The sequence below is a fragment of the Ornithorhynchus anatinus genome, chromosome X5 (genome assembly GCF_004115215.2).
Source record: "Ornithorhynchus anatinus isolate Pmale09 chromosome X5, mOrnAna1.pri.v4, whole genome shotgun sequence".
NCBI classification, from domain to species: Eukaryota; Metazoa; Chordata; class Mammalia; order Monotremata; family Ornithorhynchidae; genus Ornithorhynchus; species Ornithorhynchus anatinus.
Window position 1 is genome coordinate 20,150,000 of NC_041753.1, and position 20,460 is coordinate 20,170,459.

General features: G+C 41.1%; 1 long non-coding RNA gene across 1 annotated transcript; it reads left to right on the forward strand.

Annotated features, from left to right (window-relative positions):
* Positions 1-10,864: 10,864 nt before the first annotated feature.
* Positions 10,865-12,555, forward strand: LOC114808172. Its single transcript, XR_003756030.2, has 3 exons — positions 10,865-10,946; positions 11,665-12,000; positions 12,360-12,555. It is a non-coding gene; the product is annotated as an uncharacterized LOC114808172 (long non-coding RNA).
* The last annotated feature ends 7,905 nt before the right edge of the window (positions 12,556-20,460 follow it).

Consider the following 20,460-nt stretch of genomic DNA (forward strand, 5'->3'; position numbering starts at 1 on the left):
AAATTAAAAAGAAATGTGCTTTTCAGCACAATTTCCTCTCTCAGAGAAGACACAGTCTAAGAAAGACTTAGGTATTCACCTGTCCCCAGTTGAAAATTCTGGTCTGATTAGAACATCTTGGTCTATGGAGTTAATGTGCAGAGGGTCTTCAACTGCTGATCATCAGATGCATTAAGTTTATAATGTCAGTAGGCATCTTAAAATATCAAGGAGGTAAAGAATTTCAATGTTTTTCCCTATTTTTAATTACAGCTGTGATTTGGAGCCCAGCTCCCTCAAAATCTCTCTTCAAAATTGGCAGATTTCGTGTTGCTAAAGACTCCTCTGATCTCCTGTCAAATTTCCATACAAATACATCTCATTTCACTGATGTCTGTAAAGTTTTGCTTTATTGCAGATATCTCTCCTAGAGCTCTGTCTTTAATAAAGGGGGAGGGGTAGAAGTGGAACTACTAATTTAGTTGCTTTAAAAGGCATGAATTTTCATGCACATTAAATCCATCTGTTTGTGAAATGTACGCCTTTCTCCAGTGTGTAATTTGATAAAACCCAAAAGAAAACCTCTGAACTCCAAGCAGAAATAAAGAGAAAGTAGCTGGGAACTTCACTAAAGGAAAAAAAAATCCCCCAAAGTATTATTTTTAGAATGACAAAATGTTAAAAATACCCATGATGGTGATAGAGTAGTGCTCTTGATGCCATATCTTCTCAAGTCATTTAAAAACATATGTAAAAGCTAATACCCCTGGGGATTGGAGCTTAAGTGAGCACAGCCTATCTTTTATTACCAACATTGATTTTGACTCTGGAAAAACTCAGAACCCCCCGTGCAAGAATCACATTAAACGACGTAGGAAAATATCCATCCAGTGACTACATAGCAAGGGTTGCAAGGCAGCAGTGAGGATGAACACATGGGCCAATATTTATTTAACCCTACTGTGAATTTGAGTTAAGACCTCCTAAAGAAAATACAGTACTCTGGGTATATCGCTTATGTTACATTGCTACATGCTGAGAAACATTTGGGGGCTTTTTCTGGGACTGGTATACTAATTCTCTGAACTTGCTTGTTCTCAGTACACTTCTGAATATCAGTAGACTTTGATTACATACACAGTCCTGAGACTCATGGCAGACTCTCCAGGTTCTAAAGGTTGCCCAGGTAGTCTTTCTTGTGGGTTCCTGCAGCAGCAGAGGAGGCTGTGTTCAGATGGTTGTAGCAGAAACTGGTGATCCAACCTTAAGGGAGTTCCAAGTTATTATTGACTCAGTCCTGGCACACCCCCTGCCACGCCAGGTATGGTGCTTTTAATAATAATAATAATAATGTTTGTATTTGTTAAGTGCTTACTATGTGCAGAGCACTGTTCTAAGCACTGGGGTAGATAGATACAGGGTGATCAGGTTGTCCCACGTGGGGCTCACAGTTTTAATCCCCATTTTACAGGTGAGGTAACTGAGGCACAGAGAAGTGAAGTGACTTGCTCACAGTCACACAGCTGAAAAGTGACAGAGCTGGGATTCGAACCCATGACCTCTGACTCCCAAGCCTGGGCTCTTTCCACTGACCCACACTGCCCCAGCTCCAGACTTCCCAACATTTTAAACGTTGGAAAGGGATGCTGCCACTTTGTCTTCCTGCTGCCGGGCTAGAGAAGGGGCTGCTGGGAGCCCGGATGGTATGGAGGCCGATCTCACTGCGGGACGTTGGGCCCTGGGGCTCTGGGGTTATGGAAACAGCCTGGCCTTGTGCTGCTGCTCCATTCTCTCTCATGACCACATGTCAAGGATGGCAACTAACATCCCTAAACTTCCTTCAAAAATTATTGCGGACCTCTCATTCATGAACATATCCGAATTTCTTGATCTTCTGTTTTCTGCCATTAGAGATTCTGAATACATTCCATATGCATCCACCTCTAGCTGTAACGCAACACACATGCTTGCCACAGTACTGAATTGGCTGTGATTGACTTTCTAGTAAAGGGGAGGAGAGAAGTTGTAGTGACGCTCTCTTCTGCACCAGGTTCTCTTCATTTTGTGGCCTCTGCCACTCCTTCCCCGACCTTCTCCTTACATCCTCATACTCTGTCACTGTGTCGACTTCTTTTATTTCCCCAGAATGAGCCAGACTAAGATTCCATAGTATCTTGCATTGACTGCGTTTTGCAGTGACTGCATATTTTTCAACCTTGACTTGCTTCCTCATTAAATGTTTTTTTTTGCTTTTTTAAAAAAATTTAAATGCACCTCGAATGTTCCCTTCATCAGGCCTATATATTCTGATGGTTGAAAATATCTTATACATCCCCGGATTTGTACTTTACTGTGACTTGTGACTTGTTGATGTTGTTTGTTATGATGGGAAGATCTAACATACTGTAAAATATGCATTGACTTCTAAATTTGTATAACATCAATACTATTTGGGAGTACACCACAGGTTAGCACTATGTGATAATCCACTTGATTCAAGAACTATTTTCCTTAGCTAAATATATAAGAAAAATACATCAGCAGTCCCAAATCAGGAAAGCCAAACCCTTTCCTAAAATACTTTCCAGACCATTTAAAAATCACTTTTCATCACTGAAACAAGATACAGTACTCCCTAAATAACCACACTGGATTGAAGAATATGATGAAATGACTAGCAAGGACAGCTTCCCTGAAGAAACAATTTATCTTAGAAATCTGGCAAATAGTCTGTGGTTCAAACACCTTCAAGTCAAACCCACAATGAATATCATTTCACCAAAGCCCGTTGACTTCTTTAAAATCCTCCACTCAACAAAGTTGGCCCATTGCTATGGCAAGGACGGAAGAATGGGACTCCTTCCAAAGTGCCAAACTTTTATAAAATGGGTAAAGTGGACTGCTTCAGGAGTAGTAGAATATGGTAACATATTCCTGTGACGTACAAAAACCCCAAACAATATTATGAGATTCCTTATTTCCTTCATTTATCTCACAGACAGAGGTAATGACAGTTTTTAATTAGAAAGAGAACATTTATGATTTATGTCATGTAACGGCTTCTCAAGTCTGATTTCAGCAGTTAAGTTGAAACTGATAACCATGATTTATATTCCTTGGAAGTAGTATGATAGATTCATACCTTTCCTTAATATGGAATCATAATTAAGGCCAAATGGAATTCCAGTCACTATCTTTTTTCTATTAAAGCAAGATTTCTTTATGACTAAAATTTTGTACCTGTGACTTCACTTTCATAATTAATCTTCCTTAGGGATGTGTTGCTGAAAACCATTTTGCTGGTGTGTAAAGTACTGTTCGTGGACTCATGGATTCTAGAGCTAGAAGGAAGATACTCAGCTCTATGCCTCCAGACAGATGAGAGACTAAAGAATCCAGTACAGTTGGCAGTCCATGTTTTACTTAAGGAGACCCAAGGAGGGAAACTATACAGCCTCCCTTGCTAGCCTGTTACAGCTGTTTTACTTCCCAAACAGTCAAGAAACTCTTCTCTGTGTCAAACTGAAATCTCTCCTGCTTTAATTTAAGCCCATTTCCCTTATTTCAGTCCCCTGTGGATATGAAAAATAACTGGTCAGATTCCTCCTGAATATCTTTTCATAGAAATGAAGACAACTCTTTTCCACACTCACCACCTCTCCCTACACTCCCTCTGCCTCCTCCCCCCACACCCAACACACACACACACACACACACACCACCCTCCCCGCCCTACCCCATAACCATAACCAGTTTGGCTTTGTCTTCTCCAGGTTAAAAAAAATACTTTAATTTTTCCTCAGAGGCCCAATTTTTCATCTCTTTGATCAGTTTTTTTTCTCCTAGACCCTCTTTAGTTCCTCTGTTGTTGTAAAATGCAGAGAAGAAAACTGGATGTCAGATTTTACCAAAGCATGATGGATATAGAATGAGTAAAATGATTCCAGGTCTTTGGGTGTCACGCTCACCCAAAGTCACAGCTATAGTGGTTTATGTCTAGTTCTATCTGAAAGGAAGATGGACAAGTGACTGCTTAAGATCAGTTTCAGGCATCTGATTCTAATGGACCCAGTTTTTCAGGTCAAGTCATTCAACAGTTCTCTTTAGCACTTGTGTCTGTATACATTTACTTATTTTACTTCTGGGTTGTAATCACCCACTGATTCTCTTTTCTTCCTCCTGCTACAAGTATTTATAAGTAAGCTGTGGTTTCTCCCCCCCATTCAATTGTAAATTCCTTGAGGGCAGGGTCTATGTCATCTACTTCCATAGTATTTTCCCAAGCCCTTGATATCGTCCTCTTGCCACTTGTCTGCTGTGTGACCGTGGGTAAGTCACTTAACTTCTCTGTGCCTCAGTTACCTCAGCTGTAAAATAGGGATTAAGACTGTAAACCCTATGTGGAACATTGATTGTTTTCAATCTCATTACCTTCTATCTACCCCAGTGCTTAGAACAATGCCTGGCGCATAATAAGCACTTAAATACCATTGAAAAAAATAAACCCTGAGTTAATATTGTTGATTGATCTGTCTTGACTCATTTTTTTATAAAATGATAAATTGTATGCTTCCAAGGTCAATGTCATAAAATGCTTTCTTGCTTCCTGCATCTATGGTCTGTGTTTCTTGTTGCAGGGTCTCTTGGTTTTTTACCATTTGTCTTCTCTGGAAATAGATCTGATCCCCATTTTTATTGTCTCCTTAAATATATGGCTATCTTTTGTGGCTTTACAATAATTCTAATAATTTTGCAAAAGAAGAATAGAATTATGTGTATAACTAGGACCTACGTTTTAGGTTATAGCCTGTCTGAAGCAAGTCTTACAAGTAAATGTTGAAGTCATACAAAGCAAAGGGGATAAACTATGTTTAAATTATGTTTGGATTTCTTGTAATTTGGGTGTCTGATCACTGTCAGGAGTTATTTTCAGGCAATGACACTTAGTGGGCACTCAAAAAAAAGGTTTGAAATGATTGCTTTTCATTTAAAGGGTGACTATTTTTGTTGTACCCTCAGCCGTACAAATGGCTTCTACAGACAGCACCCTTTACAATCCGCTGCTTGTTTCAGTGATAGTTGTGTTGAGTAGGGGATTGCCACAACACCTTTACTGTTTCCATGGCAACAGACTGTGATGCCCCAAACAGAAGAGTCTGCAAAGTAACAAATTTCTGGTTCCCAAGAAAAGAACAGCAAATGTACAAAGAGAAAGCTAACACCTGTCTCTAGCAAAAACCAACTGTAGAAATAAATCATCCATTTTATAATTCCTTTAATGCTTGTTCTTAGGCCCTGGGATAAAGATCCCATTTTTCGTTGTATGTTTCCATATGCATTGCCATTCATTTGGAACGAAGCCTTCCCCAATACCATCAGATTACTCTGCTCTGGAGAATAAATGTGAGAGGTTGGAAAAATATCAAAAAAACTTTTCTTGCAGAAGTGGGAAAATGTTCTCTCTTTTATGGATCATCCAGGCCACCACAGAAATGAGGTTTTTGCCTTCCATTTCATCATCACTAGTCCCGGCACCATTTTTAAATAAGGATATGTACATAAGGGCCCTGGAGTTGAGGGTGGGTGGATATCAGATGCTTAAAGGATACAGATCCCAGGGCAGAAGTGAGGGTGAATATGGGAAATGAAGGCTTAGTCAGGGTAGGCCTCTTGGAGGAGATGTGATTTTTGGATGGCTTTAAAAGTGAGGAGAGTAGTGGCCTGATGTGAAGGGGGAGGGAGTTCCAGGCCAGAGGGAGGATGTGGGCAAGGGGCCAGCAGAGAGATGAGATCAAGGCACAGTGAGTAGGCTGGCATTGGAGGAGTGAAGTGTGCAGTTTGAGGTACCACAGAAAGTCAGGGATGTAAAGTACGAGGGGGGGAGCTGATTGCTTTAAAACTGATGGTAAGGTGTTTCTGTTGGGTGTGAAGGTGGGTGGGCAACCATTAGAGATTTTTGAGGAGTGGGGAGTCATGAATCGAATGTTTTTTAGAAAAATGATGGAGATGTTAGGATTCTACAGTGTCAGTAACTAGACTGAAAGCACATTATGATGAGCAGAGAATGTGTCTATGAACTCTGTTATACTGTGTTCTCCCAAGCATTTAGAGCAGTACTCTGCACACGGCAAGCACTCAGTCAGTATGATTGATTGCAGCATTAAAAATAATCTGAATAATTGACATTTGGGCAAAGTCAATACAAATGGTCCACAGTTTGGCATCTGACTGGGTATCCACAGGGTCTTATTGTCCCAACCAGTTCCCCACATCAAAACATTTCCTGAAAACATTTTGTTCAAACCATTATATTAGAGTTTCCTCACAAAATGCCTTGGGCTGTTTATATCATGACCAGCCCCACTCAGTTCAATGGCCAAATGGCAGGGTTCAGGGTCAGAAAACAACCCTGTGTTTGCCCTGCAGGTGCTTGCCTTCACCATAGGGAATGTTTGCAGGGGATTGGAGGATCCCAGAGGTGAATTGCAATGGCCCTAGGATCATCTCCAGAATTAGCAGTAAATTGCTTTCTTCAGCCCTTACTTCTCATACATTCCAGAAAGAGAAAAGTAGATTTGATACCCCAGGGACCTAAGAGCAGCACATTCTCATTAATCTTCCAGGAGAGGCAGCAGGCAGCCCAGGGAAGAAGCAGTCATGCCATAAAGCTGAACGAGCGCTATGAGTTGCTGAGGAGCCCAGTTTCAGGGATGGAATATGGCTAAACATCTCCAGTCGCTTAACTTCTCTGTGCTTCAGTTACCTCATCTGAAAAATGGGGATTAAATCCTACTCTCTCCTACTTCGACTGTGAGCCCTATGTGGGACCTGATTATCTTGTACCTACCCCAGGCCTTTAGGACAGTGCTTGGCACATAGTAAATGCTTAACAAATACCACAATTATTAATTATTATTATAAATGAGTGAGCAGATAGAAACTTGGGATGCTCTGTCAGAGGACTGTCCTGGGAGACAGGAACCAGAGAATAGACAGGCTCTGTGAATTAAGAATACCTCTTACATCTCTATAATTCCTTTTTCCGGGAGCCTTAAAGTGCTTCACAGACATGACCTAATACCTAATTCATCCTCACAACGTACCTAGGAGGTTAGCAGGCGGTAATGTGCATTGTTATCTCATCTGGAAAATCTTACGGAAATGTTATAGAAGTATAAGCCTGATTTTTCCTAACACCAAATTTTGTCAGATTTTCCACCAGAACATTTCCAGAGTCCACCTCTTCCTTTTCATCTAAATAACCACCACACTGGTCCAGACCCTGCTCATATCCCATCTTGTCTACTCCATCAGCTCCCTTGCTAATGGGATCATTTTTCTAAAAATCATCTGCACACATCACCCCACTCCTCAGAAAGCTCCAGTGGTTGCTCATTCCTCTCTATCTCAAGCAGAAAGTCTTAACTATTGGCTTTAAGGCACTCAATTAGCTCTCTCCCTCCTATCTATTCACTCTTTTCTCCCACTTTAGCCAGCAATTGGCAGAAGCCATATCCACAACTCCTTCAAAGGCAGTCTTGGAGAGGGGTACACAATGAAACCACATTCCTTTATTTCAGCTTCGATGCACCTCCCTCCCCTTAATCAGTCAGTGTTATCTAGTGAATGCTTACTATGTGCCAAGCACTGTATTAAGCACTTGGGAGAGTACAGTATAACAGAGTTGGCAGACACATTTCCTTCCCAATCCAGAGACTCAAGTTCAAGAACAAAGGTTATTGCCCCTTTGAGAAAGAACTTGTGCCCTCCATTAAGATTTGGTGTCAGTCAATTAATCGGCAGTGTTTATTGAGCTATTTGTAGAGCACTGCTCTTAGCGCTTGGGAGAGTATAATACCAAAAAAGAAATGAACAGACCCATTCCCAGCCCATAATTAGCTTTCATAACATAGCAGATAACATATTTCTGTAAGTGTACTGGACTTTATTGGATGGGCCTGGTGGGATTGAATTATTTACAATATACATAGACCAAGGGACCAAATCATGTGCTCAGATTCTTAGGCTTAATTCTTCTGAAGTCAGAATGAAATCTCAGGGCTAAAGTACAGACATTTGTGCATAAGCTCTTGTTAATGCATGCATTCTCTCCAGCAAAATGAAGTGTCACCAATAATCCCACGAGGATATTCACACTCATCTAACCCTGCATTAGAATAACAAACCTGGAATGCTGACAACTACTTGACAGTGTTTTCCTACCCTCCTGCACAGATCAATTTTAAGAAAAAGCAGTAAAGCATGAGTAATCTCTACTCTACTAAGATTTAGGGAGCACTCAGGGAAAGGGGAAATGTGTTATTTAAAAGTAAAGTATGGCAACAGCACAACTTTTGACATTAGAAAACTCTTGGGTAGTCCAGGAAATCCTATCTGTCAATGTTAGACTTAGTTTTGAGAAAATGAAAACAAGCTTTTCAAATACCTTCCTCAGGACAATGATGTTCTTGATGGTCACAGTAATTGCCATTAGCAGGAGCCGCATGTGCATTGTACAAAGGAGAAGACATCTTGGTGCAAGGCACAGGACTGCTGATGAATTTGGAGACTTGGATTTGGTGTTTGCCACCACCCCTACATTTTATTCATTCAATCGTATTTACTGAGCGCTTACTGTGTGCAGATCACTGTACTAAGCGCTTGCAATGTACAAGTATCGTATTTGCAAAGAGGTAAAATGAGACCAAAACAGGGTGGTTGGTTGGTTCTTGCAGAATCGTTTGTCAGAATACTGAGCTTCATTTTCCCTTTTTTTGTTGTTGTTAATGGTATTTCTTAAGTGCTTATTATGTGCCACGCACTGTACCCTGGGCTGGGGTAGATTCACGCTAATCAGTTTGGACATGGTCCATTTCCCTTATAGGTCTCCCAGCCTTAGTCCTCCTTTTACAGATGAGGTAACTGAGGCCCACAGAAATGAAGTAACTCACCCAAGGTCACACAACAGACAAGTGGCAGAGCTGGAATTAGAACCCAGGTCCTTCTGACTCCTGGGCCCGGGGTGTCTCCACTAGGCCATGTCAAGCAAAGGTTGAATAAAGGCAAGGACAACTTTCTCTTGAGGTCAGAAACTAGACCATAATGGTGATTTGCAACGATTTCCAATTCCTTTATTCCACACAACTCCACGAGTTTAACTTCTGCATTTTTTGAAAAAGGGCAGGATTGTGCTCATTATTTGAAGTAGGTTCGGGTTTACAGTTGGCAATTTTTTTCTTTTAAGCAGTGATGTTCAGTGGATTTTAAAGTATGCAAGTATGGACATTAGATCTTCCCTGCAACCTCTGTCCCCAGTCTTCCCACACAATTGATGAATACAGAGTAAATTATTATAACTTTCCTGACTTGAGCTATTTTCCAAAGTGTGGCTCTGACAGCATGCAAGGAATCAAGGAGGTGCTGGAAAAATCAAAAGTCATTCTGAGCTCATAGACAGAAGTAGTACTTTCCCAAGTGCCTAATACAGTGCTTTGCACACAGTGAACGCTCAATAAATATGACTGAATGAATGAAAGTAGTAAAGTAGGACATAGAGTCAGACAGAGGGCAAGACAGGACATTTTGTGCCTCTTCAAGCAAAGAAAGTAAATGTAATGAGCACACATGAATAGCGTAGACTAGTGGATAGAGCACAGGCTTAGGAGTCAGGAGGAACTGGGTTCTAATTCCGGCTCCATCACTTGTCTGCTATCTGACCTTGGGCAAACCACTTCACTGTCTGTGCCTCTGTTACCGCATCTGGAAAATGAGAATTGAGACTGTGAGCCCCACATAGAACAGGGACTGTGTCCAACCTGATTAACTTGTATCTACTACAGTGCCTGGCACATAATAAGCACTTAACAAATACTATAGAAAAATAATAAAATAGATGCTTTTTCAAGCAGTCTTACTGCTATGTTTGTAGATTTCTGGTTGGGCATGCCTCAGCTTTAGAGTATGGTCTGGGTCTCCCTTTTAACATCTCATAGGGGGAGAATTGCCACTGTCATGGCTGATTTCTGGTTAGTCATGCCTCAGTTTTATAGTATGGTCTGAATCTCCCTTTTAACATCTCATAAAGGGGAGAATTGCCAATGTCATGGCTGGAATGCACATACGCACGTACTCTCCCTTAATCTCTCTCCCTGAAACATTGCAATATTCACTCCCCAAACCACATTATATTTTCCTTCTTGTTCTTTCTTATATTGTAAATTTATTTTCACATATGATTATGAGGTGCTTAGGACAGCAGGTCAAGAAGGCCAATAATTCCTGAATTGATCTTGCACACCATATTGGGTCTGAGGCCTTTGAGAGCGGGTGACAATTTTTTTTTCATTATTTTTGGAGGAGCAGTGATGTAACACCACATTTATTTGCTTTCTCCTGTCTGCATAGCAACATGCCATCATGTCATAGTCCACAAGGTCTTGACTGAACATATAAAACCTCCCTTATCCATAACAGATTACTCAGGGATATTCAACTACATGGTAGAGGGGGGCTTGAATTCCCTCCCCTTCCTCTACCCCACCACACACAAACACACACCAGCAAATAAGGACTATTAATGTAGTGTCTCTAATCTTTAATACCATAGTGAGTCTTGTGGGAGGGGCAGAGTAGAATTAGGCTTTTTCAATGTACGATCTCCTTCCCTAGTTGATCTTTTGGATTAGGATAGACACCTATCTGTCTAGAATAATATAGATTAAGTTCTGCCTAAAGACAGGAGAATGTGGCCTTTAAGATCCCTTAGAGACTTATGAATACAGTTTTGTAACATGGAGATCCCCCTTAAGAGAAAATCTTCTGCTCATAAGAAAACATTACTTACCCTTCTGACTTTAAAAATAATCAACTCACATTTACAGAGGGAGACATGGTGACCCAGTTTTCCAAGCAAAGGACAGCCTGTGAAGGTTCCGCATTCTCATCAGCTGCTCTTTTTGAGATCCTGGGTGAGTAAACCTAACTTCTCCATTGGATCAGTAACCTATCTCAGAGAACTGATTTAAAGACTAAGTACAAAAAGAGTTAGTGTAAAGAATTTTTCAGATGTAAATTAGAAAGAAAACTCCATTCTCTTTACCACAGTTCAAAAAATACTCAAAGCCTTTTCCCTGATTTTTAAAGGAAACTCACCTTTCATCCAAGAAAGGACAGGGGCATTTTCCTCTTCAAAACATAATTTTTTCAGAAGATTATGAGGAACTGAGAAGGGGGGAGTGGTCCAAGGGAAGTCTGTGTTCAGCCTTAACTATAGTGCCTGCTGCCACACAAACATAATAATATATTTATGTTAAGCAAGATCTCTGTTTAGGTAGAGAGGACAGATAAGGATCTACATCTCTCGGTGTTGAACACAACCAAGTGTCTTCAAGAACTTCAGGCCAATCCAGTCCTAGGGTATTTCACAGCATGCTTACAGCAGGTAGGGAAGCTGAGTTAAGAATAACGAGACACATTTGTCGTCATTTGCTTTATCATCTGCAGTTTAATTGGAAGGACACTGGGGAAGTTCAGTGATGGGGACTATCCATCTGTATCCATCCTGAAGGGAAGCTTGAATCATGGTTCCATGTGATGATCTGAAGAAAGCAGTTGAGATATTGAAAATGAAAAGTGCTGACAGGTTTCCCTTTTCTTCTCTTCTGGCACTGGACAAACTCACATAAGATTGAGACTTGCCATGGTGAAGAAGACAAGAGTTAAAAAATTGGAAGTGACTCTTAATGAGGTGCAGTAGCAGCTGACCCAACTTTGTTATACCTCCTGGTTTCTCACATTGTCAATTTGATTGGAGATTGGTGAATCTCATGAAGAGATGGAGACCTTGCAGTCCACATTTCTGTGCTCCAGATGGGGAAAGCATTAAAAGAGCCTAAAAATAAACCCAAGCAGAAGTGTGCAGCTGATCCTTAGACCAGAAAAAAGGCTTGCCCCTTTCCGTGATCAAGCCTCTGAAAATGTCATAAAGCAGATACTTTGCCACATGCCAGAATGCTTTAAATGGTAAGTGTTTTCCATTCCTTTGAGTTTTTTTCTTTTTAGTTTTAAGTTTTCAAAGGGCAAAGGCAGTAGATGGGGAAGAAAAAACATGTGACGAAGACAGTATTAAAACTATTCCATTTAAACACATTTGTTTATGAATACATCAGTTATATCTGACATGGTCATAAACTTTGAGGTGTCAGTTTTTAAGATAAAAGGGGAAAGACTTGGGTGTCTTCTAGTAGTCATAGAAATGCAATTTATAAGGGTGTTCACAGAATGCAATTCACTGTTCTAAGTGTGGGGGGAAAATACAAGAGAAATAATGGACAGGTTCTCCTCCCACTACAAGCTTTCACTCAGAAATTTTTCTGGATCAGGTAGTGAGCAGACTTGATATGGATCACCATCTTGGTACAGGAATCATCTTCCAGGGAATATAATTGGATGGAGAAAGTACAATCCAGCCTTTTTTGCAATTATGTGGTAGAAAAACCAGAAATAAATGCATTAACTCCTTCATAATTTGAGTTTGCCATCAAACTACACAGGCCTCCAAAAATGTGCTGTCAGATCACCCTTGGTGAGTGTCTTTTTTTTTTTTTTTAAAAAAAAAACCCACTGATGACTCACACAAAGCATCTTCCTTATTCAGTTCCACTCTCCTATTGTCAGCGCCTTCTGCTGCCATCAGGTCGTGTAGTAGAATTGAAAGTCTACCTAAACAATAACCTTCTTTCTCTCAGTGATTGACTATCACTGTCAATTGTCTCACTGATTGACAATTGCCCAGCTGATTAACTATCAAAAGAGCTAGAGACAGGTGCATCAGGTCAATGCCAAAGCCCATTTCTACTCCATGATCCTGTCAGGGCAGCATGCTAACAAGTCAGGGAAAGTCAGTAGCACTTAATAGTGCTTATCTCCATTTGCTGACTGAACCAGTATCTCACCACACCCCCTTACAAGCCTCTCCTCTTAGTTGTACTTCAATGCTTCCCCCAAGATACTTGGCTGCTGAAGAGGGGCTGTATTGTTGGCTAAAATTTGTTTTTTTTTCCTCTGGTGTTCACTTCTAAACCCAGGTAATACATTTGTCTATTTTTTTTAAGGAACTTTTGAAAATGATAGTAATGGTACTGGAGGAGCAGTTTGGCCTAATGAGAGGAGCACAGACCTGGTAGTCCAAAAAGCTGCATTCTAAACCTGGCTCTGCCCCTTGCCTGCTGTGTGACCTTGGGTAAGTCACTTGACTTTTCTGAGCCTCATTTTCCTCGTCTGTTCAATGGGGATTCAATATCTATTCTCTCTCCCACTTAGACTATGAGCCTTACATAGGACAGGGACTGTGTCTGACATGATTATTGATAACAATAATGTTGGTATTAAGCACTTACTGTATTTCAAGCACGGTTCTAAGCTAATTAGGTTGGACACAGTCACCTGCCCTATATGGGGCTCACAGTCTTCATCTCCATTTTATAGATGAGGTAACTGAGGCACAGAGATGTTAAATGACTTGTCCAAAGTCACACAGCAGACAAATGGCAGAGCTGGGATTAGAACACAAGTCCTTCTGACTCTCAGGCCTGAGCTCTATCCATTAGGCCAATACCCCAGTGGTCAGTACAGTGCTTGGTTCATAGTAAGTGTGTAATGCTTATTCTTATTCTTACTATTATCATTATTATTATTCTCTCTACCTCTTAGAAGTGGAATGAAAGTCACTAGTTCTCAAGTATTCTGAGCTCCTAAGGTAAATGATACTTAAAAAGCATCCAAATATTACTCTTCTCCCCTGCCACAAACCCTTTCCATAAAAGCCTGGTAGATTATTTGTGAAAGAGGAGTTGGACTACAGTATTTTAATATCAAGAGCCTGTTGTTCTCTCTTCCTCCTTTTTTTTCCTACTCATCTTTCTAAAACAAAATGTATTTCAGACCCAGCAGAATTTGGAGTAAAAATGAAAACCTGAAAGAAAAAGGAGCAGCAACAGGTGGTATCAATGCAGCCTGTCTTAAATGAAGTCTTAACTGATTGCCACACTCGGTCATGGAGACTGATGGCCAATCTGAGTTCCTCAAAGTAAAGGCAAGAGTGAGAGTGATGGCTCGGTGCCCAGCTTTCAACCAGTTATGGAGAAGGATTATTTACATTATCACCATAATTATCATTATGACTCCCAGGGGCCATTGGACAACTGTCTCTCACTTTCAGTGAAACAGCTGCATAAGATATGCCCCTCCTTCTTCCCCTTCAAAAAAAAAAAAAATCAGAGATTTTTGCCTAGTAGTCAAGCTAAGTAAGTCATGGTTGAGTTTAAAGTAGTTCTGTATCTGGTATGCATTGTTGCATTGAGGTGGAGCGTAGCACACAGTACTATTAGCTTTAAGTTATGATGGAAGCAAATCTGAGAGAGAAAAGTCAAATAGTCAGAACCCAGAGTAGAACTGAAAAGGTGCATTTAAAAATGGTAGTATTTGCTCTAAGCCCCCACCTAACTTATCGAATACGGAACTTCATGGTGGCTTGATTTTACCCAGGACACTTTCCATTTTAAAAGTCTCCACGTGAACCAGAATATGAATGAAATGCCATCAACGGAATGAAAGCCACAGACCGTTCTCAATTGTATACATTTATGGGCTATGCTGATCCCAGCTTTCCCCCACTCTACGTTGGGAAACATTTTCTTGGTGTTTTATTTGTTTTGAAAGGCTGTCTGGGTTTGTAAACTGAGGGCCAAATGAAGAGGCAGAAGTTCTTTACCTATCACTGATTCTTCACCATGTGAAAAATGCAGAGGTTAATAATGTGTTTGTTCAGATAAATTTGCCGGTGGCTGCATTCTGGGCTCCTCCAGGAAGCCACTTGTTATGTGAGTACAAAGTAATGTATTCTCTCTGTCTTGCTAAAACAGCCAAGCTCCCTTTTCAAAGGAACAGTCAACCAAATCCAAGCACATGCTTTTCCATGACCTCTGCACTGTAAATCCAAAGACTTAAGTCCTCACTAGTGCTATATTTCTCTATGGGAATTCAGAGGACACACACAAGACCATATTTTCTTTTCCAACAGAAAAGAAAAGCAACAAACCACTTCAGAGCTCAGACGAAGTGGGGTGGGGGGAGCAGATTCATTGATCTCTACCTGGGAGAAATAGAAAAATCAAGTCTCCAGAGATTGAAATGGACTTCTAGTAAAGGGAGAAGACAAAAAACAAAATACTCATTGCCCAAATAAAAATAAATTCTCCATTTAATTAGGCTCAAACCACATATTAAACACAAGTCTCAAAGGAACTGGCCAGGAAAGGCCACCCTGTTTTGGAGGGTTAACAAGTGGAATAAACCCAGGAATCATGTATTGAAAAGAAAACAAAATATCCACTAATCTGCACTTGGTGAAATATTTCCACAGGGCCTTCTCTCCCCACCATGGCAACTTGTCAAATTATGTTGAATTCCTAACCTCAATCCATAGAGAGTTGTATGCTATACGTAGGAAAAGGAGCAGAGACTTTCCCGTCAAACTCGCGGTGCCCAACGTCATGCTAAAAAGGAAAGAACTGAAGAGTGGCCAAGGCAGAACCTTGCCATTGTTGCCATTATTTTTACGAGATGTTCTTCCCCTTGACTATTTATTGCCATTGTTCTTGTCTGTCTGTTTCCCCCGATTAGACTGTAAGCCCGTCAAACGGCAGGGACTGTCTCTATCTGTTGCCGACTTGTTCATTCCAAGTGCTTAGTACAGTGCACATAGTAAGCGCTCAAATACTATTGATTGAATGATATGGAATGAAAAGTGGAACAAGAGAAAAAGGGAGAGAAAGAAGTGAAAAATCACAAACAGGAAGAAATTGAAGGAATGAGGTGAGGCATAGCCAGCATAGAGTTCATTCATTCATTTATTCAATAGTATTTATTGAGTGTTTACTATGTGCAGAGCACTGTACTAAGTGCTTGGAATGTACAGTTCAGCAACAGATAGAAACAATCCCTGCCCAATAACGGGCTCACAGTGCATGAAGGGAATTAAGTTCAAAAACCTAATGCAGCCAGATTTTCCTGGGTGTCAAAGGTAATTAGGGTCTGTGTCGAAGGTTTTGGACTACAAGGGCATTCCTTCTACCCTAAATTATTTAAATGACTGTGCTAATGGAGAGGAGCAATGTAGGCGATAGCCAGTCTCCCCTCAGAAAATAAAAAATCCACTGAAAAGAAGCAGTGAGGAGTCAGAGGCATAAATGTTTTGGGGTAGAGGGAAAGGGAACCTTTTGGTTCCTTGAATTGGCCTAACTGTTTTTTAGTTTTTTTTATGGTATTTGTTAAGGGCTTACTATGTGCCAGGCACTGTTCAAAGCACTGGGGTAGATGCAAGCTAATCAAGCTGTTGGGTGAGTCCTTGCCATGGCGAGGAGGAAGAAAAAGGGGAAATCCAGCTTCGGCGCATGAGGGACCGAAAGGGGAGGAGGTCAGTTTCCCACAGTAGACAGGCAGGTCTCCAGCCTGACATGGGAAGCAGCGTGACCTAGTGGATAGAGCACGGGCCTGGGAATCAGAAGGTCCTGGGTTCTTATCCCGGCTCTGATTTTTGCCTGCTGTGTGTCCTTGGGCCAGTCACTTGACTTCTCTGGGCCTCAGCTTCCTAATCTGGAAAATGGGGACTCAATATCTGTTCTTCCTCCTACTTAAACTTGTGAGCCTTATGTAGAACAGGGACTATGTCCAAACTAATCAATCAGTCAATTGCACTTTTTGAGCATTTACTGTGTGTGGAACACCTTACTAAGCACTTGGGAGAGTACTATATAGTGGAGTTGGTAGACACATTCCCTGCCCACAGCGAGCTTACAGTCTTGAGGTACCCAATTAACTTGTATCTATCCCAGCATTTAGAACAGTGCTTGACACTCAGTAAACACTTAGCAAACACTTTAATTAATTGGTGGGGAGGCAAGTTGCCTGAAATGGGAGAAACAGCATGGTGTAGTCGATAGAGCATGGGCCTGGGAGTCAGAGGGTCATGCGTTCTAATCCCAGCTCCATCGCTTATCTGCTGGACAACCTTGGGCAAGTCACTTCACTTCTCTGTGCCTCAGTTGTCTCATCTGTAAAATGGGGATTGAGATTATGAGCCCCACATGGACAGGGACTGTGTCCAACTCAATTTGTATCCATCCCAGTGCTTAGTACAGTGCCTGGCACATAGTAAACACTTAAATACCATTATTATTATTTATTATTTTTATGAAGTGCCTTTCCATGGCCAGCCACTACTGGAAGTATTATTGGAGCCTCAATTGCTACACATTCCATTAGTTCTCTTTTATTTGAAGGAAACTCCAAGGAAAAGCCTGAAAGCATAACAAGGGAGAGAGAGGCTTTGTACTCAGTGAAAGTTGGGGGGTTAGGGGATATCTTTAGAAATAATCACAGATTATTTAAAAGGAGGATGATCCATAAGGGTAGATAACTGGCAATGGAAGGTGAGCACTGACTACTCAGTTGTCATGTCATGACCAGGCAGCCCCTGAGGGCAAAGGGTGTTTGCCTAATGGGCCTTTTCCTGCAGGAGAGTTGAAATATCATGATGGAATAAAGATACCAGAAAATATTTTGCTGTTATCATTATGATTTTTTTTTTCTACTCACACTGCTCTTTGTGTGCTTGAGGGGGTGGAGAGCTTATTCAAATGACTATCATTTCTACCCTTTGATATCAGATGAATCCAAGTCTTATTTGACTTTTTCAAAGGTATAGCCTTCAGTCCATGTCATCCTGGGAAGCAGAGTGGCTCACTGGAAAGAGCACGGGCTTTGGAGTCAGAGGTCATGGGTTCGAACCCCGGCTCTACCACTTGTCAGCTGTGTGACTTTGGGCAAGTCACTTAACTTCTCGGTGCCTCAGTTACCTCATCTGTAAAATGGGGATTAAGACTGTGAGCCCCACGTGGGACAACCTGATTCCCCTGTGTCTACCCCAGCGCTTAGAACAGTGCTCGGCACATAGTAAGCGCTTAACAAATACCAACATTATTATTATTATTATCCCACTCATCAACAATCTCCAATGGCTTCCCATCCACCTCTGCATCAAACAAAAACTCCTGACCATCAGGTTTAAAACACTTAATCAGCTTGCCCCATCCTACCTCACCTCATTGATCTCCAGCCCAGCCCATACACTTTGTTCCTGTAGCACCAGCTTACCCACTGTACCCCAATCTCGGCTATATTGTCACCAACTCCTTTCCCTCATCCTCCTCCTAGCCTGGAACTCCTTCCCCATCCATGTACTCCAGACCACCGCTCTCCCCACTTTCAAAGAATTATTAAAGTCACATCTCCTCCAAGAGGTATTCCCCAATTTAACCCTCTTTTCCCTGGTTCCCTCTAATTTGTTTCGCCTATGACCTGGACCTGTGACCTTTGGGCATCTGATAGTCACCCCACCCTCAATCCCACAGCACTTATGTACATATCTTTAAATTACATATAATAAATGTCTCATATTAATGTCTGTCTTCCCCTCTAGACTGTAAGCTCATTGTGGGCAGGGAACATGTCTAATAACTCTGTTGTATTACATTCTCTCAAGCACTAAGTGTAGTACTCTGCCCATAGTAAATGCTCAATAAATATCATTGGTTGATTGATTAAAGTAGGAAAATAAACAATCTAGGCTTCCAAACACTATTTTAAGCGCTGCATTTGTAAACTATGGAATATCTTTCCTTTGGGTAACGTTTATATAGTGAGGAAGAATCTTCTGATTGAATTTCTTGAAGAAGATGGACACAAGATGGAGAGGAATTCAGATGTTTGGGGAGAGGGGATGTTTGATTGGCCCAGGGGTCAAGAGAGACCAGAAAACTGTGAAAGAGAATAAGCTCATTATGGGCACAGAACATGTCTATTGATTCTATTGTACTGTTCTCTCCCAAGTGCTTAGTTCCGTGCACTGCACACAGCAAGTGCTCAATAAATTGATTGATTGGAAAAGTGTATGTGAATTGAATGGCATACCCCATGAATAGGAGTTTTGTACTCATTTGTGGAAAACCAGATGTAGGAGAAGATTGGAAATGAATATTTCCCACAGTTGGTTGGAGCTTAGAGAAGAAATGATTCAGAGTTCTGGATACCTGAAAGTCCAGGAAACTATTTTGGTTTTTCTCAGACTCAGGGTTCGGGTGAGGGGATGGGCCCTTGCATTTTAGAATGACATGTTGCAATTCTCTGTTAAATCTGACATCTCCACTGCTCTGCCCGACAGGATGGTAGAGAGACACCTACGATAGAGCCCCATATGTACCGGCACCACTGTTGGGAGAGTACTGATAAATAGGTTTTCTATATGGTGTTCTGAATATTAAAGTCGGACATTCACTGCCACACATATCCCTTTCCAGTTGGAAGGAATGACTGTGACTCCAAGCAATGAGGATTTGATTAATTTCTGGTCTGGCTATTCTAATAATAATGATAGTGATAATAACTGTGGTATTTGTTAAGCATTTACTATATGCCAAGCAATATACTATACAGCAATATATCTGTTGCCAAACTGTACATTCCAAGAGCTTAGTACAGTGCTCTGCACAAAGTTAGTGCTCAATAAATATGATTGAATGAATGAATACTACGTGCTGGGGTAGATTCAGTACAAGCAGGTCAAACACGGTGCCTCTTCCACAAGGGACTCACAGTCTAATTAGGAGTGAGAACAGGTATTTTGTATGCAGGGGAATATGGTGGAATCCAATTAAATTTGATTGGACATTTTATTAATAATAATAGTAATAATGGCACTTGTTAAATACTTATTTTGTACCAAGCACCATTCTAAGCACTAGGGTAGATACGAGTTAATCAGGTTGGACACAGTCCCTCTCCCTCATGGGGTGCACATTCTTATCCCCATTTTACAGATGAGGTAACTGAGGCACAGAGAAGTTCAGCGAGTTGCCCAAGGCCACACAGCAGACATGTGGTGGAGCTGGGATTAGAACCCAGGTCCTTCTGATTACCAGGCTCATCCTCTATCCAAGCCATGCCGCTTCTAACATTTAACAATGTGGTTTATCTGTATTGGCCCAACAGCATTTTATTCAGGCTAGGGCAATGCAAGCTTTTTTGATTTGACCTGTTGGCACTCAATCAATGGTATTTATTAAGTGCTTACTCTATGCAGAGCACTGTTCTAAGCACTCTGAATGAGCTCAATGAATGATGCATGTGTGAGGCTCAGGATTGGGGTATGGAACAGCTTCCCTATGGCTGTTTTCATTCTAATTTCAGGGCCTGAACAATACGTGCTCATACTTTTAACTGTGGACATCATAATTTGAGGAGAAGGCAAGAAAAAGAATATTTGGGGACGGTTGGAGGTGATGGCACAGGGAAATAATGATATAACAAAGTACCTGAAACAAAACATCCAATATACTACTACAGCTAGAGAAGGAAATACCTGCA